This window comes from Sus scrofa, chromosome 10, assembly GCF_054392235.1.
Source record: "Sus scrofa isolate SSC_HxYL_T2T_F1_AM1 chromosome 10, Sscrofa_HxYL_maternal_Yorkshire_Landrace_v2.0, whole genome shotgun sequence".
NCBI classification, from domain to species: domain Eukaryota; kingdom Metazoa; phylum Chordata; class Mammalia; order Artiodactyla; family Suidae; genus Sus; species Sus scrofa.
The window spans coordinates 10,528,577-10,555,719 of NC_139392.1; the positions used below are offsets into that span (position 1 = coordinate 10,528,577).

At 46.2% G+C, this 27,143-nt stretch overlaps 1 protein-coding gene and 1 long non-coding RNA gene across 45 annotated transcripts in view; one reads left to right on the forward strand and one right to left on the reverse strand.

Annotated features, from left to right (window-relative positions):
- SPATA17 (spermatogenesis associated 17) overlaps positions 1–27,143 on the forward strand; it is a 386,966-nt gene that overhangs the window by 218,106 nt on the left and 141,717 nt on the right. The gene's annotated exons all lie outside the window — the stretch shown is intronic.
- LOC146398787 (uncharacterized) lies at positions 21,069–26,200 on the reverse strand. Its single transcript, XR_014817321.1, has 2 exons — positions 26,008–26,200; positions 21,069–22,476 (listed from the first exon to the last, which is right to left on the reverse strand). It is a non-coding gene; the product is annotated as an uncharacterized LOC146398787 (long non-coding RNA).

Genomic DNA, 27,143 nt, shown 5'->3' on the forward strand with positions numbered 1-27,143 from the left:
CGCGGTAAATGCTTTTGTGCATAATGAAGGCGAAGGATTTGCACCTGGGTGGCTTGGTAGAGATGTTAGCTGGAACCTAAATCAACCAGGTTCTAACTTTCAGCCTTTCAGCTCAGTAATAACGTTCAGTCCCCATTCACTTCGAGCTGTCCTGCTAGTCTGCAGAGTGCACCAGGGAATCCAGTCAATCAAATGAGTGTTTTCCACGTGTGCAGAAGCAATCGGTGGCCTGGGCTCTGTGAATGAACGGCAGTTTGTAAGCCTACATGAGATAGGCGGCTTGGATGTGACAGGTCAATGCTGGACAGTGAGATGATGGCACAGCAGGTGTTCTGATGGCCAAGCATCTCCAGGGGTGCAGTGGCAGCGTCCTCATTGTGATGATCAATGACCGGCCACCCACACAAGCCTATTTCATCACATAAGAAACCAGAGATCTTCTAGGCTCCTGAGACTTCTCTGCCAGCTTCTTCCTCTCCAGTCACCTACGATCTCGAAAAATATTTTCTGATTATGGTGAGGGCAAACGAGGCAATAATGGTTTCTCCTTGCAAAAAAAAAGCCGCATCCAACACATTGCTGGAGGTCTCTTTGTGAGTTCATTCTTTAAAACCACATATCTGCCCACCATCCACCTGCCTGCACTCAAATAAATGTTTCTCTCTAACAGTAGAGGAGATTTTAAACATCTTCCCTACTGTGCAGGAGATAGAATTGTGTGTGTGTGTGTGTGTGTGTGTGTGTGTGTGAGAGAGAGAGAGAGAGAGAGAGGAGGGAGAGTGAGAGAGAGAAACAGTGGGCTTTCACAGCAAAGACTGGGCAAGAGGGGTGAGGATAGAAAGACGTTCCCAGCAGAGGCACAGAGAGGGAAGCCTGGGGGATATCTAGGAACGAGCAAACATCCTCAGAGAATGGCACCTGTCCCGTTAGAAAGGAAGAGCAGGGCATCGGGGATTGGCACATGCTCTCGTACATGGAGTGGACGATCAACAGGGACCTGCTGCGTAGCACAGGGAAATCCACCAATATTCCATAACCTATTCGGGAAAAGACTGAAAAAGATATGTGCAGATGTATAACTGAATCACTTTGTTGTACAGCAGAAATTATCCCAACATTGTAATTCAACTAGAAGTCAATACAACTTTAAAACAATTTACAAAATGTTTTTGAGATTAAAAAAAGAACAGAATAGCAATTTTCAACATATAACACTCTGTGATGACATTCTCCTGAGCTTGTCTGGCTTAAACTCCAAAAGGCAGAGCGAAACCGCGCTGACCATGGATTTGGTAAGACCTGAGTTTGAGTTCTGGCTCCTCTGTCCACTGGAGCACCTCTCCTTCCCCTAGGAAGCCTTGAGGGCTCAAGCAGAGAATGCGCGTGCGCCGTGCCCGAAAGGAGCCCCGCAAACGCCTGGCGATTGTGTCTCTGGGATCTGCAAGTCATCCTCTGTGTCTTCAAGAGCCCTGGGGACAGCTGGGACAGGTGTCTTGTCATGGTGAACAGTGTAGGCTTTCTGCTCCCTGGGGGGGGCGCGAGGTTGCAGCAGGGAAAAATCTGCCAAGTGGCCAGCAGCCTGAAAATGTGCCCAATTTGTGGACATGATTTCACTTGTGTCTACTCCAAGGGAAGTTTCCCTCTCTGCACACGAGAGCCAGTCTGTCACCTTCGCCCAGGCATCCTGCGCTCACCGTCATGTCCGTCACACATATGGTGCCTGGCGGGGTGCACCTCCACTCCCAGGCCCTGTCTGGAGAGCATCTGCTAACCCTGCCAGCCTGATGCCTTCCAACCTCAGCATCACCTTTTCCCAGGTTTCTTGCTGAATCAACCAATTAGCTCCAATCGTCTCTGACTGCTTTGAACTATGTCTTGTTAAAACATGGGTGGATGGGGACCTGGTGGAGTCCAAAAGTCACTCGAAGAGAACCAAGCCTTCTACTACATCTCTCTCTTCCACTAGTTAGAGGTCTGAGTGCTTAAGTTGTCGGCTTGGTTTCTGGAAGCATCTCTGCAGGGATTCGAAGCATTCCCTTCACGGAAGCGTTCCTCACGGTACATCCGCCAGGATCTTTTTGCAGCCTGAGAGCTAAATGGCATGATTTATTTTGGAAAAAAATAAATAAATAACTGGCTCTGAGCTCAAGTGATCAATATCACAGATTATCTGTAACAGCTGCACCGCAGCTCCTGTTCTCCCTGGGACCGTCCCCATCTCTGTGCCCCGAAGTCAGGTGGTCACACTCAAGTGTCAACAGCTCTGTGTCCACCTGCTAATAGGACTGAAGTCCCTCTGAGACAATGGAGTCCTTGGTACATTCCCGAGGAAGGTTGTCACTGGGGTACCTTCTGTGAGGCAGGTGGAGGTTGTCCTGTCACTGTCCCACAATCTAGGTGACCTGCCATTTGCCTTATTTGGAGTTGTCATCTTGCCCTGATTCCAAATATTTATTTTATTATTTTAACTAACAGTCTTTTATTGGAGTGCAGTTGACTTACATTGTTGTGTTAGTTGCAGGTGTACAGCAAAGTTATACACATACATCTGTCCATTCGTTTTCAGCCTCTCTTCCGCTATAGGTTATTACACACTGTCGAGCAGCGTTCCCTGGTCCTTGTTCCTTATCTCTTTTATAAACAGTATGTGTGTCTGCTAATCCCAACCTCCTAATTCATCCCCCAGCATTTCCCCTTTGGTAACCACAAAGGTGGTTTTGAAATCTCTTCATCCGTTTCTGTTTTGTAAATAAGTTCTGTCATTTTAAAAATTAGATTCCACATATTAGTGATAATCATGTGATATTCCTCATACTTACTTGAGTTTCTAAGATTCTATGGCAGACAGTGCAAAAGCTAAATAGGAATTTGATATTGAGGGAAGCCGATAAAAAATAATGTTTTATATAATACACAAAAGACTCGGAAGCTCCAAAATGGCCCTTTGGAGGTTATTTATTCTTTATAAGTAAAATGTTTCCATTCATAGATTACCATCCACTACCACTGATGTTAATTCTTCCCCTTGAGGGCTCTTCTGGTTCGACCCGTATAGAATAGGTACCTAGGATACGTGTGTAGGAGCTTGCACCAAGCAATTGCTCGTGCACGCTCCCGAAACTTCTCCCAATGAAAATGTCCACCAACCAACACAGACAAAACCTACATCTTGAAAGGTGAAATGTGCCTTCATCCTTCGCAAATCGCTTTGATATCATTAGCCGACATCATTAAGGGGTTGAAGCAAAAATATACGTACACCAAGGTTTTCTCCACATTTAAACTATTTCCTCTGACCAAATGGATTATTTTAGGTTTGGACGTGCCGTGTAATTAGTGCATATGGTCCAGCTGTGAAGAAATAGCTGAGGACGCCTAACGTATTATTAATTAGGCTCATTAAAATGCAAGTAAGAGAACGTTGCCTAGGTAAACAATACCTTATGTCAAAAAGTCATTACTTGACAAGAGCTAGTCTTCCCAACTCAAGTCATTACTGGTATTTTGTGGAGGGTTTTTTCCAAGGCACCGTGGGTGCCAGTTAAGTACTTTTGACTGACATCAAGGACAGACGTGCAGAGCCGGCAGGCGCCAGCGGTACGGGACAGCAATAGTTTGCACATCATTTCAAAGTACGTCTGGGGGAGGTTAAAGGTTGACAGCCCAATGACAGGCCTTCTTCAATTGCCGTGGTGTCGCAGCGGGAGCACGTCAGGAAAATTTCCTCGGCCCCTCTGAATTTCTTACATGTTCGCATTTCTTTCTCTGTCTCCCAAGCAGGCAGCGATTGGCAGCTCTGTGACAAACACCTGGGAAAGAGAATCGTGCCTTATCCCCACTAGGGGCGGGGGGGGGGAGGTGACGAGGGGAAGACACCTGAGGTCAAGTGGGCACCTTCTCCTGATATTTTGCCAGATCGGAGGGGAGAGCAGACTAGACCAGCCCAGGGGGACGTGGCCCGCCGGCCCCTCGTCCTCTATTTGTGGGCATCTTTCCAAGAGCGTGCATAGGTTAGCTGGGGCCTCTGTCCCCCAGAGATGCGGCTCCACTGCCTCATCACTCAGAAATCAGCCCGGCTATCCTGCAGGAGGCCTTCCCAGCCTGAGGACGAGACCACGGGCCATACAGGATCTTTAAAATGAACGTCGGGCCTGGAGAGCGCCCGGCTTCAGCGGCAGACACAGTAGGCAGGATTTCCGAAGGTCTTGCTTGGGTCTTATTGTTCCCCAGGTCTGATCTTCTTTCTAGGGTTCTTTGTTTGACTGCCAGAGAAGCAGCGGTCCCCACGCCTGTGGCGTCTCAGAGTTCTAGAAAGATTTCTCTTGTCTTTAGAAGTCCACGCACGCGTCAGTATAAATCACGGCAGCGATGCAGGCTCTGGTCTAAATGAATCAAAAGGGGCTATTGACAGATGCTGAAATGAGAGTCTACCTTTAACACTGGGTCAATTGATAAGTGTCTGACCTAGACTTTTGATTGACATGAAGAGCTGTCAGGACGAAATCATCCTCACCCGTGATGACAGTGAGGCGGGAGGGAGGGGAAACTCCCCCCCACCCCCGGTCGACACATGCGCCTCCTCCTGGGCTCACCCCCAGCAACTGTGTGTGTGTGTGTGTGTGTGTGTGTGTGTGTGTGATGAGTACACGCAGCACCAGGGCTGGACGAAGGCCTGGAGGAGCCAGCGACAGCGCTCCGTGAGTGCAACTTGAAAGACCTGAAGGTCCATCTCAGTCAAACAGAGCACCATGTATAATACCACTGTGCATCCTACTCCAAAATAATTTTAAGAAAAATGTTAAAACGGAAAGCAAAATTTTCCCACGGGACCATATCAGAAAATCTGGCGTGTTGAACAGAAGCACGCACGGGGCTGGAAAGCTGGTCCAGAAGTACCCTGATATTTCCAAAATATCGATAAGGATGCTGACGGAGACTGTAATGACGGAGCTCCTCTCCAAATTGTACGCAACTTGGAGCTTCCTTGCGGCTCAGCAGGTTAAGGACCTGGCGTTGTCACTGGTGTGGCTCTGGTTACAGATGTGGCGTGTTTCCATCCCTGGCCTGGAAACTTCCCCATGTTATGGGTGTGACCTCCCCCCCAAAAAAATTTTGTATGTAACTTATATACCACCCCATGAAAGAATGATTTTCCTCATATGATATTACTGGATTATTGACCGCTCCTTAGATATTCTGTGTATCTTCGGGATATTCAGAAAATAAAAGTATCCTATGAATGAATTATTTTTATAAATATTTTCGTTAGGAGTTACTTTTCACTACCATTCACATTTACCCTTCAACCTGAGGACTCTACTTCTAAAGACTATCTAGAACCATGAATTAGCTACCGTCCCCCAGGTATCTCATGCTTGAGTCTATTTATTCCCTAAAAACGAACATGTACTGACCATTTGGATAGTCAGACAATGACTGGGTGCTAGAAGTACAAAAATGCCCTGTGTAAGTTGAGCATAATGCAGCTGTCATGAGAGACTTGGACACAGAATGGATACTAGGATGCTCATAGGAGAAGGCTCTATCTGGAACAGCCGAGGAGAGAGAGATGACTCCGAAAAGAGGAACGATGGTTACGAAGTGGTCAGAGATGGAGTTCGGGGCGGACAGAAGAGGATGGCTAGGAGAAGCGGAAGACTGAGCAAAGACTCATTAAGTATGGCACAGCTAGGTCTGTTTGGAGAGCTGTAAGTGGTGTGGCCTGGCTGTAGCACTAGAGGGTGTCCTGCAGGACCAAGCAAGAGTTGGAGACAGAGAGATGGGAGAGGGAACATTCGCTTCTTTAGTAAGACTAGCTCTGGATTTTCAGGTGGCGATCCATTTGTGCCATTTTCTCTCCGTCTATGTGGTTCTAGAGAAACTGCCTCCACCAGCAGCTCCAAAGATGCCCGGACAATCAGAGCATCCCACAACCACACTGACGGGCTCAGGGATGGACACGTGACCCATCAGGGCCAATAAGATGCCAGAGGAAACCTGCCCCTTTAAGGGCCAGGGGTGGTTACTCTTTCCTTGCTCTCGAAGGAGCAACAGGATGAGGCAGGCGCTGCTGCAGCCTTCTTACCACCATGAGAGGACAACCCAACTAAGAAAGAAGCCAACACAGAGGGACTGGAACTGAAATACGGATGGAGAGAGGCTAATTCCTGGTGCTACTATTAGATTAGCTTCTCCCAGAAAGCTACACACTGTTCTGTTTTGTTTCTGCTTTGAAGCAGAAAAGAGTCCCACTTGGTTCAGGCGGTGAAGAATGAGTGTGTCTTTTTAGGATGGGGGGCAAGGAGGGAGGGGCTTGAATTTAGAGTCTGCCTTATGGCAAAGAGCGGGCCATTCAAAAATACAAATCAGGAGAATGACATGGTCAGATTTTTAGTTCAGAGAGATTCTTCCAGTGGCAGTGTGGAGGCTGCCAGAAAATGTTCCCGGAGAGAGGAAAGACTAGTTAGGAGCTTAGGCGGTGGAGGCAAGGTGGGAAAGGGGGTTCCCAAGCCTGGGATCAGCAGGAATATTCTACCTGCCCCACCATGTTGTATCTCCTGAGTGGATTTGGATCATGGATCCACATCATTGATCTGAGCCCTTCACCTGCTCCCCACCTGAAAAGACCAGAGACTCAAGTATAAACAGCTATCAAGGCAGTCCGACTCCAAGGACCCCCAGGGGCAGATCCTCATGAAAACAACCAGGAAATGACAGAAGCAGAGTCAGCCAAGGCTCCGTGTGTGGAAGTCATCCCTACAAAAGATCTAACCCCTAATTTTTTTTTTTTTTTTGGCTGTGCCCACAGCATATAGAAGCTCCCCGGCCAGGAATCAAACTCATGATGCAGCTGCAACCAGAGCCCCAGCAGTGACAATGTCAGGTGCTTAACCCACAAAGCTACGAGGGAACTCCCAACCCCTGATGCTTAAGATACCTCTGGTGGTCCCACAATGCATCGTGCTTCTGTGATTAACTTCTTGTCAGTATCCTTGGTGTCTGTCCCTTCCCTCGTAGGGCTTCAGTATTTACCTCACCCCCCAGCACTCCCCACCGCCCCCCTCACGGATTTACTCTCTTTCCTCTCTTTCCACGTGGAAATCAGACAGGTCCACAACACGATTGAGTTCAGGAGGTAACAGTGACCGAGACCCTTCCCCCCAGGAGTGCAGGTGTCAGCAAAAGCCCAGATTTCCCTCCTGCCAAGGGCGTAATCGTAGACCTCTTCTTATTTGATGCCTGCTAGCACGTTACATAGAGTATTTTATCTATCATACTTCTTACCATCCTACTCTAAGTATTCATTTCATCCCATTTTGTGGATGAGGAACCCGAGACAAAGCTGATAACTTGCCTGAAGCCATACAGTTAAAGGCAGAGGTTGAACGCGGCCGGGGTGGTGGACCTGAAATAGCTGGGTGAACTTGGCCATGTGCCAACCCAGCGGAGGCTGGCATGACTGCCAGGGCGTGCGAAAGGCAACTTGTCCTCCGGTTTTCCAGAATATAAAGGGCTTTAAAGCACTTCCTCTGCAGGGAAGTGTAAGTCCCTGAGGGCATCAAGACCAGTTCTTGTAGAGAGACCTGCATACCTCATTGCTGCCTGGGCATCTCCTCTGGGGTGTCTTGGGGTACCTGAACCTGACCATGACCGGAGGGAGACCCCACGCCCCCGCCACCGCAAACCCACGCTGAGAGTGGAAGCGCGAGCTTCCCATTTTTATGCTAAACACCTACGGATCATCTGTGATCCCCCCACCCTTCCCCCCGACCGCTCACTCATGCTCTGGAAACTCTGTTGGCTGTCTACGGTGGATGGAAGACTTTTCCCCCAAGTTCACATCCGTTGGGAACCTCAGAAGGGACCTTTTTGCAAATAGGGTGTTTGTAGATGTAATTGGTTAAGGCGAGAGGCTGAGATCACGCGGCATTAGAACGGGGCCTGAATCCAAAGGCCGGTGACCTCCTGAGAAGAGGACGGGGCCGCAGAGACTCGGGAAGATGCGCGGCCGATGGAGGCCCAGCCTGGAGTTCCGTGGCCACAGTCCCGCCACTGGCCCCGAAAAGCCCTCGGGCTCTGGCCCCCAGGCTCTTGGGTTGCATCCCCTCCCCTTTCTCACTCTGCTCTGGCCACACCGGCCTCCCTGGAACCTGGCAGGTTCCTTCCCACGGCCGGCTTCTTGCAGCCTGTGGCACTGGCCGCTTGCTTTGCCTGGACCCCTCTTCCTTCTGACGTTCCGGCGGCTCCCTCGTTCATCTCCGTGTTGACAGTTCTGTGTGTGGCCAAAGAATTGTTCAGTCACTGAGGATTGCGTCAGCCTTGGCTGACGTCTTTTTCTGTTTGTTCATAAAATGTTTGTGCCCTTATCCCAGAGGGGGAAAATTACCTTTTCAAGGCCTCATCTAACTTTCCTCGGAGCTAAACAGGTCCATTTTCCTCAGAGCTGAGAGGTACATCCCCAGCGAAATGTGTTATCATTTTCCCTCCTGTTTCGGGGCTGCACATTTGTTATCCAAACGCTTCCCTGACCTTCTCCTTCCCTCTCCATCACACACTGACACCTCTAGCCTAAATGGGCGTCTTGCATCACCTCAGGAAACTCATGGCTAATTTCATTATTTGGGAGAGAAAAATGCAAATGAAGCCAGACAGCTGGTGCTTTCCTTGCGGCTGAGAGTGATGGAGGGGCTGAGGCCCACCTCGGCAGAGGCCCTCACACCCTCCCGCTCAGACAGGCCCTGGCGGGGGCAGAGGAGAGGGGCTGCCGAGCAGCGGGAACAGATGGCCAGAAGGGGAGCCGGATGGAGCAGCCCCACTTGCTGGCGAGACTGGGAAAAGGTGGCGTGTCAGTCACCTGGGCAGTCAGCTGGAGCACAAGGGACCGTCCTGCACCCTGCCACCTACTTAAGGGCAAGTGGAGCCAGGGGATGCAGGCTCAAAGCATCACCTGCCAAGGGCCACTGCTCTTCCTCTTCTCTGGCCTTCCCTGCCCAGCCTCTGTCTTCAGTTTCTGCGTCCGTGCTCTCCACCTCTGCCTTTCCCCCCAAAGCCGATCGAGGTGGAGATCAAGAGAGGAAGGAGTCGGGGGAGAGGCCAGTTCTTTCACTCGGAATGAATCTCAGTCTGCAGCTCCAAGCGTGCAAGACGCCCAACTTTTATTTTTCTGTACCTGAGCTCAGTTTTCTTTCCTGGGCACAGCCTGTTGGAATGATGGAAGCTTGATTTCATCCACCACGGTCCCTTCCCGGGAGTTCACTGAAGGACGAGGACTTAGAGGGTCCCAAGGGAGGGCCTTGAACCCCATGTCCACGTCATTCTTTGCTGAGATGTCCCTACTGCCTGCTGAGGGGGCTGCTCCGTTTCTTTCTCACCTCCCGTTCCCTCTGGTCCACGCCTCCATCAGGGCTCTGCCGGACGGGGGACTCCCTGTGGGCTGTCTCAGGCTTTGACACTTGGGTCCCTGGGGGGGTCCCCCTCTTCCTGCCTTTTCCCCTCAAAGGCACGAGTCAGGTGCAGGCTCCAGCAATCCCTACACACCCTCCCCTCTGCTGCCACATCTCCCTAGAGAGTCTTCATCTACCAGGGCCGGAAATCCAGCCTAGGCTCATCCTGTTTTCTCCCAAGTTTTCCACCATGACCTTCCCTCAAGGGAAACAAGTAGGGAAACAAGAAAGAAAGAAAAAAAACAACCCTAAAATACAATAGTTGGTAGTAAAAGTTGAGCCCACTCCAGTCGAACCACCCAAAGGCCCTCCGCCCCCCTCCCCTGGTCTGCCGCTGTGCTGCTGGCAGTGTCCCTGCCTTGTCTCAACCTGCTATGGGTTGAACTATGCACCCTGCCCCCCAGTTTCATATGTTCAAATCTTAACCCCCAGTACCAACCCCCAGGACCTCTCCTACTGATATTGCCCGTATTTGGAAATGGGATCGTTATAGATATAACTAGTTAGGGTGTGTTTATAGTGGGATGGGGTGGACTCTTTACTCCAGTACGACTCTCATCAGCAGAAAAAGGGGAAATTTGGGCCTAGAAGCAGTCACACAGGGAGAACACTGAGGAGGGATTGGGGTTATGCTTCTACAAGCTGAGGGACTCCCAGAGCAAGGAGAAGGCCTAAGAGCAGATCCTAGAACCAACAGAGGGAGCGTGGCCTTGACCTCACACTTCCAGCCTGCAGAGCTGTGAGACAAGAGGTTTCTGTTGTTTAAGCCACTCAGTTGGTGGTACTTGGTGTGGCAGCCCTGGCCAACTACAGATGCTATGAACTGACTCAGGGTCCTCCTCCCACCCAAAGAGCCCCCAGCAGCCAGGGACTCCTGGGGCTCTGGGGTCCAGCAATGACCTCACACTTGGCCTTTCTGCTTCTTGGCCAGTGCCCAGTTGCTGGAGAAAGAGGAAAGTCCCAGAGTTCTCTGGTAGTGCTCTCAGGAAGAGGCTCTTAGGGGAGTGCAGTTTTAGCTAAATTACAGCTACGCTGCCCTACACTGGCCAGTGTAGATGCCAAGGCAGTGAGGGGTTTGAGGGAAGCCATGGCCACGCCCTCCTGTATCCCAGAGCCTCCAGCACCCGTAGGCAGTGAGGCTCTGCTCTGCCTCCTGCCCGAGGTTGTGCAGACTTCCGGGTAACTCTGGGAAGGGGGATGTTACGCTGGCATCAGGCAGTGCCAGGACAGGCTCTGGTGGTCCTCGAGGCTGTAGCCGCCTGATCTTCTTTTTTGGAATCAAGAATGCGTCATCAAGTAGTTAACATCTTACACTTGCTGGGGGTTTTAGTTCTGCAGAAGGTCTCAAGGACATTGTTATGTGTGTTCCTTGAGGGGGAACCAGACCCCTGCCCCAAGGCTGCGCTATTGTTTCTTGAGGGCTCCTCCCTGGTCTCAGCGTCCCCTCCCTTCCCTGATCAGCCTCTGTTGGAACCCGCCCCTTAGAGCTCAGGGAAGGCCATGGAGACTGAGTGAGGCCCATTTCCTAAGAACAAGAAATGGGGGCCAAAGAAGGGCTTCTGTGTCCCGAAATCCTTTCACATGCTAGGTTTCATTCTCGGGGTGGGAAGGGTGAGTCCAGAAGTACAGGGGCCCTAACCAGCCTAGTGCTTTCATCCTCCTGCGGAGAATTGGGCACAGTGGTGACAAAACCACGAGGGGGTAGCAGGAGGGCACGGTGGGGGAGGATGGAGACGGGCACGCCTCCTTTCAAGGCCCAGTAGAAAGCTAACAGGCCATAGATGCTCAGGTACAGTGCTAGAGTCAGCTTGGGAACATTCAGACGTGGCTCTGGAAAAAAATGGGAATAACTCGGATTGTGGAGAGGGGGAGGTGCGCTGGCACAGCTGAGTGAGGGAGGCCATGGGACCTGCGGGGCATGAAGGAAATGGGTTTGTGCAGTGAAGCTTCAGAGCTGGTTGTGTGCTGACACACTGTGACCTGCTGGGCACCATCCAAAATGAGCTACACATCATCCTCGTGGAGTTAGACATGGACATCAGATACAAGGCTAGACATAAATATGGCAGGTAACATCCACGGCTGTGGTTGGTGGTCCTGGGACAATGTTGAGCATGAAAAGACAGGACATACATACAGCAGGACAAGAGGCTTAAGACGACCCTCGAAACTAGAATGGAAGGTCCATAAAAAATGACCCAATCCATCAGATTAAATATTAACATGCGTGAAATACAATGGAATGGGTGTGTTTGAAGAGCACATATTGACATAAGATTGACAAGAATTTTCTCAGAAGACGCAGGGTAGGTTTGGAGAAATGATCAACTCACTTCTAAGTACACACGCATTGGAGTTCCCTGGTGGCTCAGCAGGTTAAAGATGCAGCATTGTCACTGCTGCGGCTTGGGTCACTGATGTGCCGCAGGTTTGATCCCTGGCTCAGGAACTTCTGCATGCTGTAGTCACAGCGGAAGGAAGGAAGGAAGGAACACACACACATGCATGACACATTCCTTTACATGTATATTCAGGTATACAGACAGCTAGATAGATACAAGTACACGCACCTATGACCGCCACAAAACACAGTGCTGGCTTTGTCATGTGTGATTTGTTTTTTGTCTTTTTTTTAATTTCAATTAATTAAAGGATAATAGTTAAGAGCTTTAGAATCAAGCATGTCTGACTTTGCATATGAGTTTCATTATTTAGGGTCTTGACTGGATTAACTTCCTTGAGTTTCAATTTCCTTATCTATGAACTAGGACTAATAATATTTATTTCCAAGTATTGTGGTGGGAATTCACTATGTCCTTTGTCTGGTACAGAGCAAAACCTTCAGTAAATAAATGTTTATGCACCCTTTTGATCAGCTTATGTATGGCTGTATTATTGGCTATAAATGGCACATAATACATAATATTGGCACATTCACAATACAAAAAATTTAGCAAGTGAAGAGTTTATTGCTTAAAACAAATCACCTGTTGAACCTGAATCAATCTGGTTTATGTAAAAGAGAACATTTTAATGTGAGTAACTAAGTCAGTCGAGGGTCAGAACTTGCCTATAGGCAGGGCGGTATTCAGAGACTAACTCCTTTCCTTGGGGGCTCTGCTCTCTGGATCCTTTAACGGCTGTGTTCCTCAGGGGGACACCGTGGCTGCCAGAGGCCTCAGATGAGCTCTCCCTAGGGGAGTGACCCCAGTGGAAATGCAGCTTCTTCTCTAACAGCTCTCAAAAAAATACAAAATAAAATCAAAAGATAGTGCAAAGTCTCTGAATAGCCCATTTAGATCTTGCTGTTTTACTTTGAACTTGTCTGCATACTCTGACTAGCAAGTCCAAGGCCACGGGTCTGACTTCCTGACCAGAGGTGGGGAGAAGGTCAGCCTCACCGAATCCAGGGATGGGTCCTTCGGTTACCAGCAAATGGCAAATGAGACAATGGATGCTGCCTGTGACAATGTGACTGGATCTCACTGTCACCCAGAGAGATCACTGCTATCATCTGGTGCATTTCCTTACAGATTTGTTTTCCTATACAAACAGCAATGTGTGTGTGTGTGTGTGTGTGTGTGTGTGTGTGTGTAACCTGGAGAGATATTTCCATATAAAAACAGATGGGAAAATGTTTCCACGCAAAAATAGATCATACTACACACTTTTTAAAATCGCTTACCAATATATCACGGACTTTTTTCTTTGTTTTTTTTTTTGTTTTTATTTATTTATTTTTTTTTATTTTTTTTTATTTTCCCACTGTACAGCAAGGGGGTCAGGTTATCCTTACATGTATACATTGCAGTTACAGTTTTTTCCCCCACCCTTTCTTCTGTTGCAACATGAGTATCTAGACATAGTTCTCAATGCTATTCAGCGGGATCTCCTTGTAAATCTCTTCTAGGTTGTGTCTGATAAGCCCAAGCTTCACGGACTTTTTTCATGTGAATAAATATAAGCCCAACAAAGCTTTTAAAATGGTCTCATAGTATTCCACTCTGTGACGTCATAATTTAGCTTTCCCTTGAATAAGTTCTCTGAACGGGATGGACCTTCTAGGAAAGGGCAGTTGTATGGCTGAGTGGAAGTGGCTGGAAGTTGGCAAAGGGCTGAGTGGAAGTGGGTTTCCGGCTCCCCGTGTCTGCAGCCGTGGGTGGTGTGTGCACAGGTGTGGGCGCGTTAAGTGCCTAAGGAAGAGGCACAAGGATGTTTCCACCATCCAGGGTCCTCGCAAACTGCCCACAGGCTTGAGACAGAAAGGGGGTCAGAATCCACTGCCCTCAGCAGCCTCTGAATCACTTCCCAGCCCTGGTGGGCATGTGAAGTACAGTTAGTCTTAGTCTGCGTCAGATGCTGAATCTTGTTAAGAGAGACACGCGGATCCCTCTAAGAGCTTCCTTTTCAGAATATAGAACTCACGTGAGCAACTGAAATGAATCTAGGAGTAGAAATTGCTCTTGTTTGCAATAAATCGATCCAGGACAGGGGCAGGGTTCCTGAGAGAAGGAGGGACTCGCCAAGTTTGAAGTTCGAGACGATGCTCCATTCAAAAACCACCCTGGAAAGAACATCTTTAGAGAAATATATAGGTGATGTAGATTGTTTTTTTGGAAAGGTTCCCTTTCTACACTTCCCAGGGAATCATCGCCGAGGTTTTCAAAATAGAAGGCTGCCTGGGAAAGCTGGGGGCCGGACTCGCAGGAGAGCCCCCTGCCTTCCCGCTGAGGCTCCTGGTACCCCGGCTGAGCGCGCGGCGTCAGCTCAGGCTCTGCCCAGCTCCCCGCCGCCCCGCGTGCTTTGCCAGCCGCACAGACGCCGCCGGGAGGACCGATCCGTGCAAGCTGTAATGTGCCAGAGGCCCCTGGAAGGGCCGTGGGATGTCGACAGCTTTCCGTCCCTCCCGCCCGGCGCAGCGGGCTCCCTGCACCTGGCCCACGCTCAGCGCCCGCCCAGCCGCGCACCAGCCGCCGCCGCCCTGGTGCTGCGCGGTCCTCCGGAGCCCTCTTTGGATGTGGAACCAAGTGCATAGTGACACTCCGAGCTCTTTGAATCCAAGGCAGGGCTCCGGAAGCGAAGGGAAACACTTTCTTCAGATAAACATATGGCTTTCTGGCCTCTTAGCAGAGGAAGGAAATGCCCTTAACGTGTCAGGAGCTTGTTTTGAGAGCATCTGAGTGAAAGAAGGCACCGATGTTTATGCTTGGCCCATGCCCTGATTCGTGACAGCTTAAAAAGGGGTTACTTTGTAACTCTCCCCATGGCTCAGATCCTAAAACTATATGTGGATGGTAAGATACAATAGAAGATGTCAAATATTTCACACACATAAAAATTGTTTTAAGGAAAACTTGCTTTGCACAAAAGTTTCTCTCTTTAGCATTTGCTGACATGTAGCTAACTGGAAGACTAATGGTGTTTGCGTTTTTGGTTTTTTTCCCCCTTTAATCAACTCTTGATTTTGTTCATTTGAACTGAGAAATGGGCATATAATCCAACAAAGCCATGAATTCAAAATCCTTCTGTCAAGTTCAAGAATCTGTTATATAATTGGGCAAGGAACAAACTCCTTTCCTAGTTATGGCTTGATTAAACCAACAGCAAACTTACGAATACTCTTCCACTGTATTAGGGGGAGAGGCAGTTTAGAAAGACAAGGAAGCAAAATCAGGGTAATGGGTTAGAGAGGATGCTTTAACTTTTCTGTCTCCTTCTCTCTCTCTTCCTTCCTCCTTTCTTTCTCCTTCCTTCCTTCCTTTCTTTCTCTCTAACTCACATAAAATTACACTAACCACACAAGAAAATATCAGTTTCAAGAGTATGTATGAATATAATTGGTGCCACAGGAATTCAGAGATACACTCAAAACCCAGAGGATTCCTGACTTTCTGACTCTGCGTTTTCACACTCAATACTCACCATAACCTGGGAGCGAGACAGACACCCCTTCCAGCTCTTGATCCAAGGACATGCAGCCTATCAGCCACAGAACCTAGACGTGATACCACTTTTCTGACTTTAAATCTCACATTCTTTTCGTTCTCCAATGCTCCAGCTTCTTCTGTGGTGTCCGGAAGCTCGACTTTAGTCGATGCCTTTCACTTTCCGTTTGCTATTCGGTCTCATTACTATTGCTCCCATTTTGCAGAGGAGCCAACTGAGTTTCACTCCGTCCGAGGTCACTATTAAGACATTGAGCCTGGACTGAGAGCAGTTTTTCTGCTTCATGATTTGGTGCTCTAGCCATTCTATCCTGCTGGTATTAAGCTGTAGGAGCACATTATTAATGTTGTATTTTTAGAGAAGCAAAATACTGCCTTCCTCATGGGGGAAAAAATGAATGACTAGTTGAACTTTTTTCCTTAATTTTTTATGAGGGGCACCTATCCATCATAATACAGAACAGCGTTCTAGTTGATTAGATTTCCATTTCTTTTCAATGAGCCTCACTAAAATTACACATTTTAATCTGAAGAATTGAGAAATACAGATGTAATTTCTGTGAAAACGCTTGGAGTAAGCGAAGCGTTACTCTTTAAGTAGAAACCACCGTTTCAAGTGAAATGCTTATCATTGTTAAGAAAAACCAATTTCTCAACATTAACTTTGAAATCAGCAGCAAATGCGTTGGTTTGTTTTTTAAATCATTTCTCCCTGGTTTCCTTCCCTCTTTCCATCATTTTGCTGCACTTGCAATTTGCTATCTCATTCCTGGCTTTCCTGTCTGCAAACTCTGTTTAGTGCAAAGCTTTGCAGAAAAAAAAAAAAAAAAATCTCTTATTTGACCATGAACTTTCGATGATCTAGTTAGCGTTACTGTCAAGCTTCCCGCGGTCTTTTTGAAAAGCAGGACTTGTCCGAGCTGCCCTCTGGCCAACTTCAGTGGGACTAAAGAGCTAGCAAGGGCCATCAAACTGCCTGACGGCTTGTCACCGGCGAGACTCCATTAATTTACACACATTTTCCTCTGTTTGGCATCTACCATGATAACTCTTTTCTCTTCCAAGCAGCTCCTGTTTGCATTTAACACTTGGGTTAATTTTCATCAGAGTTTAAATTTAGCCATCAGTTATTTCAGGGGAGCTGTCAGCCAACATATGGAGAGAGGAAGGGGAAAAAAATCCTTCTGAATTTATAATAAAGTGGAATCTGTTGAATGTGAAACAAAAACCAACTGCAATAGAGGGAGGCCCCGGTGGGGAGAGCGGGGGTCAAGGAAGAATTGCAGAGTGGATTAGCTGTTCTATTCACCAGAGCCGCATCTGGGCACCTCCGAGCTTCTTGATATATCAAAAAATGATGGAAAGACACAGTTCAATTTGTCCCCCTTTTATAAAGGATAATTAACCTGTCAGTCTTGCTACTTTAACAACTTCATTAAATTGGAGGCGAAATGGGTGCTGAGAAGTCTTGTCTTTATCCAAAAGGAACACAGGGCGCTTGTATAAATGGGGGACGAGGAAGGAAAACACAGACGCAGCGCCCCCCGGTAATACCGTCTGGGTCCTGCAAAATGGAACCTGCTTCTTCCAATTATGTAATAATCCTGCCTTTACCATGACCTGCTCAAAGTAATTTTCTTAACTCGGAAGGCCGGGGAAATGATGTCACAGCCCGACGAGGCCAGAGAAGCACACCGTTTAAAAATTGAGGTTATAGGGCTTCAGATGCTGTTGGGCCAAACTGTTTAAGACCTAGAGTGATGGCTACTAAGGTGAACAGCCTTTCACAAGTGATAAAAAGAAATGAAAACTGAGCTGCTCCCCAATGGCTGCCAGCATCTGGCATGGATTAGCAAAACCATCCTGTCTTTACCCCTACGAAGATTCTACACTTTTAAATGCATTCATTCAAGAAAAAAACATTTAAATCGTTTTGCTGTTCGAACTTTTAAGTCGTCTAAACTTTTTCTTTCCTTAGAGCGAACACTGAGTCTTTCAAGTCACTGAAATGGTGCCGTGGTTTAATTAAGATAATTGTCATCTTCTCTAGAGATTCTCCTCTGTATCAATAAGTACAGAGGCACAGTAAAAAAGTTAATTATGAAATAGTTTTCAAATTTTATTCAAATCAAAATCATCTTATTTCTGGTCGAAAGGAAATGGTTTTATAAGGTTGGTAACTCTGGTCTCTAATATTACATTTAATTAGCACAAAATGATGATTTATCACAAAATAATAATAATAAAATAATTCAACCAGCTACATATAGGCAGGATAAAATTGCTTCTCTTGTCAATATAGTCAGGAATTAGGGATGTGATCATGTAATTTCCTAAGAAAGGAATTTTTTTAATTTGAAAAAACCACTTTGAATGATTAAAATACAAACCAGTTTATCTGCTCTCAACTTCTTTTTTGTTACTTTTTTTCATGAGATTAACAAATATTTTATAAAGCTAATATTTCTCTTTGAAAGTGTATAATCCCAACCAAAGTTAGTTTATCATCTTTATGAACCATGATTTTTATAATGTTTCATTTCAATAATTTGCAAATATAGTAGGACAGAAAAAAGAGAAGCTCATACTTCCTTTTAGTGCAATAGGTGCCATTCAGATGAAAATCTTTCAATTTTATGATGAGCGATTTTTAGAAAAGAGACTGACAGTGTTATTGAACAAAACATTTGCATGCTTTGTTCATTGGAGACATCAGAATTCACCTACTTTCCTCTCTTTGGAAGGAGATCTGGTTCAGCTCCCAGAATAAACAACTACAGCAGTTATGCAATTAATATTTTAAAACATAGCTATTCTTTTTCATACTTTTTATAATGAAAATTGCCTGATTTCATACATCCTCTCCCCCTCCCCCCCAAAAAAGAGTGCGAGAGCCATCTGAAGGTCAGTGGCATTCAGAGATTTTCAGAGATTTTCATTTGGTTTTATCATATCCTGGGTAGGATTACCAGCTGCCTCACCTGTCTAAGGGACTGTATTTGTCAGAAAGAAGACAATTCATTTTGGTCACCATTTTTTTGGAAAAAAGGCAAGCCCCCAGTCATCTCAAAGTGACTTTTTCCTGTTCCTGAACCTGCCTGTCTCCATAGTTAGACCATAATGAAGACGATGCTCTGTGTGTGCTTCCAACTCAGACCTCTGTCTGCGCGCATTTGCAGAGAAGAATTAAAAGCTTTATGAGCCCTCCCCCATCGCAGGGGAAACAGGCAACTGTGATTCAGAGTGGCAACTGTTCTTGCCACTGGTGCTTTTCCAAGTTGTACATGATCTCAAAAATCACGGCGAGGGACACGCAACACCATGAGCGCTTTGCCACAGAGGTGACACCACAGCTTTTACATACAGCACTTGGCAGCTTTGCTGGCTGTGTGTTTTAGGGGAAGGACCCAGGGGCCATTGAGATGAGCGGGCACCTCTCCGTGTCACCCTCTCCAGCTGCTCTGGCACCAGGGGCCCTGCAGACTGAGCAGGCAATGACTCTGATTCCATCTGGACTAATAGTGGGAGACGAGGAACGTTCGGGACAGTGGCCTCTGTCAGAGCCTGTTGGACGTTCCCTTTATGGAAATGAAAGGCAGCAGGGAGAAGGGAGAAAGTTTTGTGAGATTAAATCCTGCCTTAGGGTCCAGAGGCAGGTTCATCTTCCCGTGGTTCTGAAAGAAGGTCTCTGGTGACCTAGAGCTTCATTGTGGAAACCAAGTGACCCTGTTTACTCAAAATATTCCAAATGGGAACGGGCCACGTTATGTCCCTGCGGGTTGGCCAGGCCATCGGCTTTCACAGTTTCAAATGTACACCCCCCCCCCCCGACGGGATCCATCAATGTTTTGAGTGAAGCAAATATTTTAATTCTGCCGTGCATTTCTAATTCTAAGACAACAAAGCACTGCTAATTTCCGAGAGAGGAGACGGAGCCAAAAGCTAAAATGAGCAGCTAGTACCACCAAATAAGCCTGGGAAGGAGCTCAATTTCCTATTGTCACACAATGTCTACATGGTCTCAGATTTAATCACTGTAATCTAGTCATTTTGTGAGTGTAACTCAGCCATGTGGTGGCAGTTATGTTTTTTATTTAAAGGGCGTTTGTTTTTTTTTAAACTCATAACCTTCAAATTTGCAGACGGTTTATTCCCCAAAAAAGTGCAAAATTATCAATGAAGCATAAATATAATTAGATCTCCTTACATGCACCGCACATAAAACTATCTACCAGGAGTTCTCCGAGCCTGATTTTAAGATCAGGTCCTCCCAGGTTTTGCCTGCATTCGTAATTGAAAATGAAGTGGTGGTTTTAACAGAAATCACTTAGGTGTTTGCAGCAACTCTGGAAATCTATTATCTTCATTCCATGACTTTCTTTTTCTTATGTTATTACCAGACTGTGTCATAAAAGTTGCCTGTAGTACCACCATCACAATCCCCATAGAAGGAGAAGAGATGGGATAAGTATCTGAATAGTTTAGATAAGTGTATGTTGGGTTAATTATCTGGCTATTTTTGGAAACTCTTCAGTCATTTGGGTTTGTGTCTGTATGGAGAGCCATACAAAGCTACAAGCTGCCCATGCAAATCTCCAAAGATTGAAATCAGCGTGTCCTAGTACAAAATGCAATGGACATGTCTCTACTACGTCTCTTCTCTTTCACTCACATTGTTAGAAACAGAAATATTTTGAATCAGATCACCAGCTGGCTAGCGTAGTCCTAAATTTACAAAGCCGTTTCCTTTCAGAGACTGAGGGTCAGTTAGCCTCGCCCAGGGGTAAGAGTGGAACTGACACTCTGCCCTATGGGTAGTAAAACTGCAGGTTAAGAACCTGACGAGCGTTTGAATCCCATGAAGTAGTAATGTCGTGACCTGCAGTGACATGTTTCAGAGCTTTTTTGGAGGTACAGATCTGTCTTATTTGAGGCCTCGGTTTGGGGAACCCGTATGTTGAGCAGAGCCAAAGCTGGATTGTTTTGAAGTTGTGTTAATTCACACAAGCTTGTATTTGGGGTTGGCTACAAGCAGATTTTTCAAGGCACTAATTTCCACTTGGTCCCCAGGGTTTTTCTTTGCCTCATTGTGTGACAGATAACTAAAATGCTATGGGCAATGTATGGCCAAACCTTTATGTATGAATTTTAAATTCTCATATGGAACGGCTGATTTCTCTACATTTTTTATCTTGTCTCAATTTTTAAATTATTTAAATTAATTTTTTAAAAAATCAAGCGTATGGGGTGTTCCCATCGTGGCTCAGTGGCTAATGAATCCGACTAGGAACCATGAGGTTACGGGTCCGATCCCTGGCCTCACTCAGTGGGTTAAGGATCCGGCGTTGCCGTGAGCTGTGGTGTAGGTTGCAGATGCGGCTTGGATCCTGCGTTGCTGCGGCTGTGGCGTAGGCTGGCGGCTACAGCTCCCATTGGACCCCTAGCCTGGGAACCTCCATATGGCACGGGTGCAGCCCTAAAAAGACAAAAAAAAAAAAATCAAAGTATGAGTGCTAGACAATGCCACATAAGCTCCTGGTGAACTGTATGGTGATCCACAATTTTTTAAGTTTATATCCATTTAGAGTTATCATAAAATACTGGCTGTGTTCCCTGTGTTGTACAATATATCCTTGTAGCTTATTTTATAGCTAGTAGTTTGTACCTCTTACTCCAGGGCTCACTTCTACAAATTTTTCATTTTTATCAGTATTTCCCAACTCACGAACTGTTAGCCAACCCAGTAAGTGCGACGGGTATCTTTGTTAATGGAATGTTCTCGACAAACAAGCATTGCTGTGCCCATCGTTTCTCTCATTAGCTAGTTATCTATGTCCTGTGAGGCCACCATTTGTCCGTGAAGCTCTGGTGATTCCCCTGCCTTGATTCCATAACAAGTAGCCATCTCTCTCTGTATATTCAAATACACACTTCCTCCTGCCAGCTGTTACCTCTCAGTTTGGACTCGTCCTAGCTCCCCAGTTCAAGCATTCTAGAACACTCTCCTGTCCCCGCAATCCTCGCAGGCTTCCAGATACCAAGGGGGCTATTCCAGGTCCTCCCCACAAAATCACAAGGAAAAGCAAGATGGTACCCACTTTCCAAATAAAGAAAGAACAGATGCTCAGAGACATGGAATAATGTTCTCATGGCGACCTTCCGCGATTCAAACCAGGATTTGAAGTCCAGACTTTTGAATTTCATATCCTGTGGTACTTCTGCCTCGCCAGTGCGTATATGCGTCTTGAACCCAGTGCGATAAATGATGCCTCATTCTGTCACCTCAGAGTGCCTGGCATGGTGTCACCCTCGGGGGAAATACCCACTAAGTACGCTGCGATTCCACAGTGCCTTGGCGTTTGGTGCAAGACTGCCAGCCCACGGAAAACGCAGCCACTTTGTCTTAGTCATCTGCTCGCGAGTCTGTCCCTGGTGTGACGCTTTTTCTTCTCTTCCTCTCCTTCACACCCCGGTGTCTGGCACATGCTTGTCTCTCAGTAATCAAGGGATGAAGATGGGGGAGGCACACAGCGAGGAGTGCAGATGTTGGCAACTGGAGGGGATAAGCCCCCTCCGAGGTATTTGGAAAAATGGGACTTAGTGGGAAATACCTAACATTAAGTTTTCTGCTTAAGACAGAGAGACTTGAAAAATAACCTGTGTGCAAGACCATAATTGTAGATGCAAATGGCCGTGAGATCTGGTAGGCTCTATGTCGACCTCCCAGGATCTCTGAGAGTACTTCCGTCTGCTTGTTTTTACCGAATATTCGCTTGCTTTGAATGTCAGTTATATCTCTCCTCAAAGATTTTTTAGAGGCTGCTTTCCAGTTTAGCATCGTACATCCATTTCTGTTTGCTGCTGCATCAGGCACTGGAAGCCCTCCAGATGGGACTCCCCCGTGCACCCGCCTTTCCTTTCGTATCTGCAGGTAGAGGTCATCCCGGGATCCATGTGTAGAGCAGGAGGGAGAGAGACAGAACTTGTTCTTAGGGGTTGAATTGTGTCCCCCAAAAATGCGTCGAAGTCCTGATCTTCAGTGTCTGGGAATGTGGTCTTATCTGGAGATGGGGTCATTGCAGATGTGGCTAAGGTGACACAGAAAACACACTTATGTTTACCAAAGGGGAAAGAGGGGGGAAAGAGTGGGGAGAGAGGGATAAATTGGGAGTTTGGGATTAACAGGTACATGCTAACATATATAAAATAGATAAACAACAAGGTCCTACTTAGCACAGGGAACAATATTCAATATCTTGTAACAACCTATCATGGAAAAGAATCTAAAAGAGAAGGTGTATATATATATATATATATACACACACACACACGCACATATATGATATTCAGATATATATATGTATGTGATATTGAGATATAGATTTTTATATATTTGAATCACATTGCTATATATCTGAAACTAATACAACATTGTAAATCAACTATACTCCCATTTTAAAAAATACCAGCAAAAAAATGATATATATAGTATCCTAAAATACTATAAATTATAAGAAAAGACATTTTTAAATGTTTAGGTTAACGTGGAGCTATTTCTACAATAAATGTATATAATGCTATCTTAAAAAATAAAAGATGAGGTCGTTAGGGTGGGCCCTGTTCCCCACATGACTGATATCCTCAAAAGGGTGGAAATTGAATGCAGAGCCCAGCGTGTACGGATGGAGAACGCCGTATGAACATGAAGCAGGGATCAGGGCAATGTTTCTACAAGCTAAGAAAGCATCCAAGATTTGCCACTAGAAGCTAAGGGAGAGGCAAGGAACCAGAAGCCTTCAGAACGAACAAAAAAAAGGGGGGGTGGGAGTTCCCGTCATGGCTCAGTGGTAAGGAACCCAACTAGTATCCATGAGGTTGCAGGTTGGATCCCTGGCCTTGCTCAGTGTGTTAAGGATCCGGCATTGCATGAGCTATGGTGTAGATCGCAGACACAGCGCAGCTGGGATCCTGCATTGCTGTGGCTGTGGTGTAGGCTGGCATCTATAGCTCTGATTTAACCCTAGCCTACGAACTCCCATATGCCATGGGTGTAGCCCTAAAAAGACGAAAATAAAACAAAACAAAACAGGGAACCATCCTTGCTGACACCGTGACCTGGAACTTCTAGCCTCCAGGACTGTGACATGATAAATTTCTGTCGTTTACGCCACCCAGTTTGTGGTAATCTATTATAGCAGCCTTAGGAAGTGAAAACTCTTGCCTTCCACTAAGACTTCTAGACAATGGCCTTTAATTAAGTGGCTTCTCTCTCTACTCACAGTGAAAAGGAAAGTGATGCCTCTCATGGTTGTTTTTCTCTTTGGCCCAAAGATGCAAGCATCTGGGTCGTTATACACAGATGTTATAAGGAAAACATGGTAATTTTAGAGTATTTAAGAAAAAGTCATTTTTGTCATATCTTTTGAGTACAATGCCGATAAAGTATTTGCTAGTGGTAGTACAGGACTGAGTATTTTGTCAGAGCTGATCTGAGATGTAATGCGTATTTGCACAGGTGAATACAGAGAAAATGGAGGCGTGCTTACTGGATGGCCCTAGGGTTTCTGGGAAGATGTGGGGGGCAGAGAACTAGGGGGGAGGCTGTGGAGGCGAGCTCTCTGCCTCCTCTGCATCAGCAAGAACAGCTCCTGTTTTGCTGGGTTTATATCTTGGAGTCCCGCATAAGCTTTGATTTAAAAAACGGGGCGGGAATTTTATTTATTTATTTATTTATTTATTTTTGCCTTTTTGAGCCGCATCCATGACATATGGAGGCTCCCAGGCTCCCAGGCGAGGGGTGGAATCAGAGCTGCCGCTGCTGACCTACACCACGGTTCATGGCAATAGTGGATCATTAACCCGCTGAGCAAGACCAGGGATCGAACCTGTGTCCTCATGGATACTAGTTGGGTTCGTTACTGCTGAGCCACAGCGGCAACTCCCTGGTTTGTATATTTTAAGACCAAGTCTGTTTTCCGAAGTTTAACGTCAGATCTTTTACTAGTCGGCACTCCTTATTTAAGCTATAAGCCTGCGTGATAAACACGGATGATAAACAGGGCCTCTGGCGCTCTGGTCGCCACCTCAGCAGATCCGGGTCTCAGCCGGCTTTGACTGAACCGAACGTTGTGCTGGGTTCCGCTGTGCCACGTTCGGTTGTTATGACACAGGGCACATCCCACGGGGAAGCTGACACCTCTTTTAAGGCCAACTGCCCTTGGATTCCAGCACATCCAGCCACTCTGCTCTCGCAATTCTTAGCCTCGGCCTGGTTCCCCTCCCCACCCAACTATTCCTGATTTCCCCCCATTTACTCCTGTTTTTACCTATCGACTTAGGGCACAGATCAACAACTGCGCACGTATCTTAAAAAAAAAAAAATCAATCCAGAACTTCCTTGGAGAAGAACCCAAGCCCCTCTGTCTCCCTCTTTTTTTCTCTAAAGGACTCAAATGTTTGACAGAGTCCTGGATGGCAGGAGAAAAGGATGCTTTTCTGCTTTACCCAACTCACCTTCTAATATTTTTGTCCTCTTAAAAAAAAAAGTAGACAATTACATTGTCTTCAAACAGCTCTCTGAAATAGGACTTGGAAAGCCACAGCAATTTTCTTCAATACCCTAATCTGAATCCATTTGTTCCTTTGGGGACGAGAAATGAAAATACAGACCCTCTTACCCAAAACACAGAGCGCTGTCATCTCTGACTGCTCCCCTGCACTTGCACAGTGCTCTGAAATACCAGGCTTCTCACTGCCCCCTCTGCTGACAAATGGGCGACAAAGGGGCATCTCTCTAATTATTCAAGATATGCGTTTCGTTGACGGTGCCGACTCCCCGTGTTCTTTGTATCTGGGTCGGGGGCTGCCCCTTGACCCAGCCGGCACACAATGACGGTCCTTTCTGGCGGTCTTTGAAAAGCCCTCTGCTTGCTGATCTGTGTTTCCTCATCACCAACTTTGTCTCCCCTTATTATTTTCCCATTTGGAAAAGAAAATGCTACACATTTAGGGAGCAGCTGCCACACATGTCTTCCTCATTGATGCCACCCCTCCGTTTCTCCAGCAGTCTGACTGCAGATCTCCGACAGCACATAGGTAATGGGGCATTTGGGGTTTCTGGAATAAAACGAGCAGTGTCCCCATAAGACGTATCCCCGGCTCTCCTCAGCATTCCGATAGCACGCTCAGTTTGCTCCTATCCAGATGGTTTTAGCTGGAGCTCCTTCGTGTATCTCCCGTGTTCCTTCCGACCTTGTCTGAGGGACTCCACCACGGCCTCAAAGGCAGAGACAGTGCACTTTCCCCCCAGAAAACTCTATGAAGAAGCTGCCTCTGCTCCTCTAGTATTAGGGCAGAAGTAATGGAACAAAGTTGACTGCCTAAGATCCATGTTTACCACAGCTTGGAAAGCAGTCACTTCTCACACACACACACACACACACACACACACACTAACGTAGGTGAGTTTACAAGTTCTTTGAATCAAGATACCCTTTCGCTTGTTTCCCTGATACTCTCAGTAAGGCTTCTTACACTTACACAGACCAGCATCTCCTTTTGGGGGGAAGCAAAGAGACAGTGGCTGCTCTCCTTAATACAGGGGAGCCAAGGAAACACACCTGTAGTGGAGAATGAATATTCTAATGCTTCCGAGCCTTTTGGTGAAGGTGAAGGGGGCTTGTTGAAAACATTGCTGTGAGCAGATGGACCCCTGAAACCATCTGCTATGAAGCAACTAAATGTTCAATGATGCATTACAGAATTATTTAGCTCTCAAAGAGCCTGAAAGTAGTTAGTAATGATGGCATCTGTACCGAGAGCAAACAACCTATTTATATATGATCTATTACTTCATAAAGGGCTCGGAGACCCTCCCTTCTTAAAGAAGCAGCAGCCTTCTTGATTGCAAGGTGTAAAACTGTTACTCAAAAAGTGGTAAATTATAATTTTAAAATTAATGTGTCTTTCCCTCCCTTGGGTTAAGTAAACTTTTTGCTCAACCCATTTTTTTTTTCATTTCTCAATAAAAGTGTAGCTGACTAAGACTATTTGATACCACTTTAAAGGTTAAACAGAGTATGTTTCATTTCCCCAGATCATATCCCCTGGTTATTTTGATAGCTAAATAAAAACAGCACTTTTTTCCAAAATAAGGTTTCCTGATTATAAAAATGATATGTGCCCTTTATAAAAAACTGACAAAACTAGAAGAAAGAAAAGAAGTTATTTGTCAAAGAATATCTCTCTTAGTACTTTTGGTTTATTTTCTTCAGGTCTTTTTCCATGCTGCTTTAAAAACAACAAAGTTAAGTTCTATAATCCTTATAAAAGTATGTGTTTCTCCTAGAGACCTGCTTTTGTGATATAGACCTTGATGACATAGTCCCTTTATTCGTGGTCTCATGGAAACACATGAAATGAAGACTGGTTTATTCATATAATGAAAGTATTCAGAATAAAACAAAACAGACTAACAATGTACGTAGCAACATAGATAAAGCTGAAATGTATCGTGCTATATGAAAGAAGCCTGACCTAAATGGTTACAGGCGGTATGGTTGTATTTGTATGACATTCTGGAAAAACCAAAACTGTAGAAGGAAGAGAAGATCAGTGGTTACCAGGGGTTAACGATGAGGAAGGGATTTGACCAGAAAGAGAAGCAGAAGGGATTTTTTTGAGGGATGATAGAATTGTTCTGTATTTTGATAGAGATGGGGTTACATGACAGTACGCATTTGCCAAATGCGTAAAA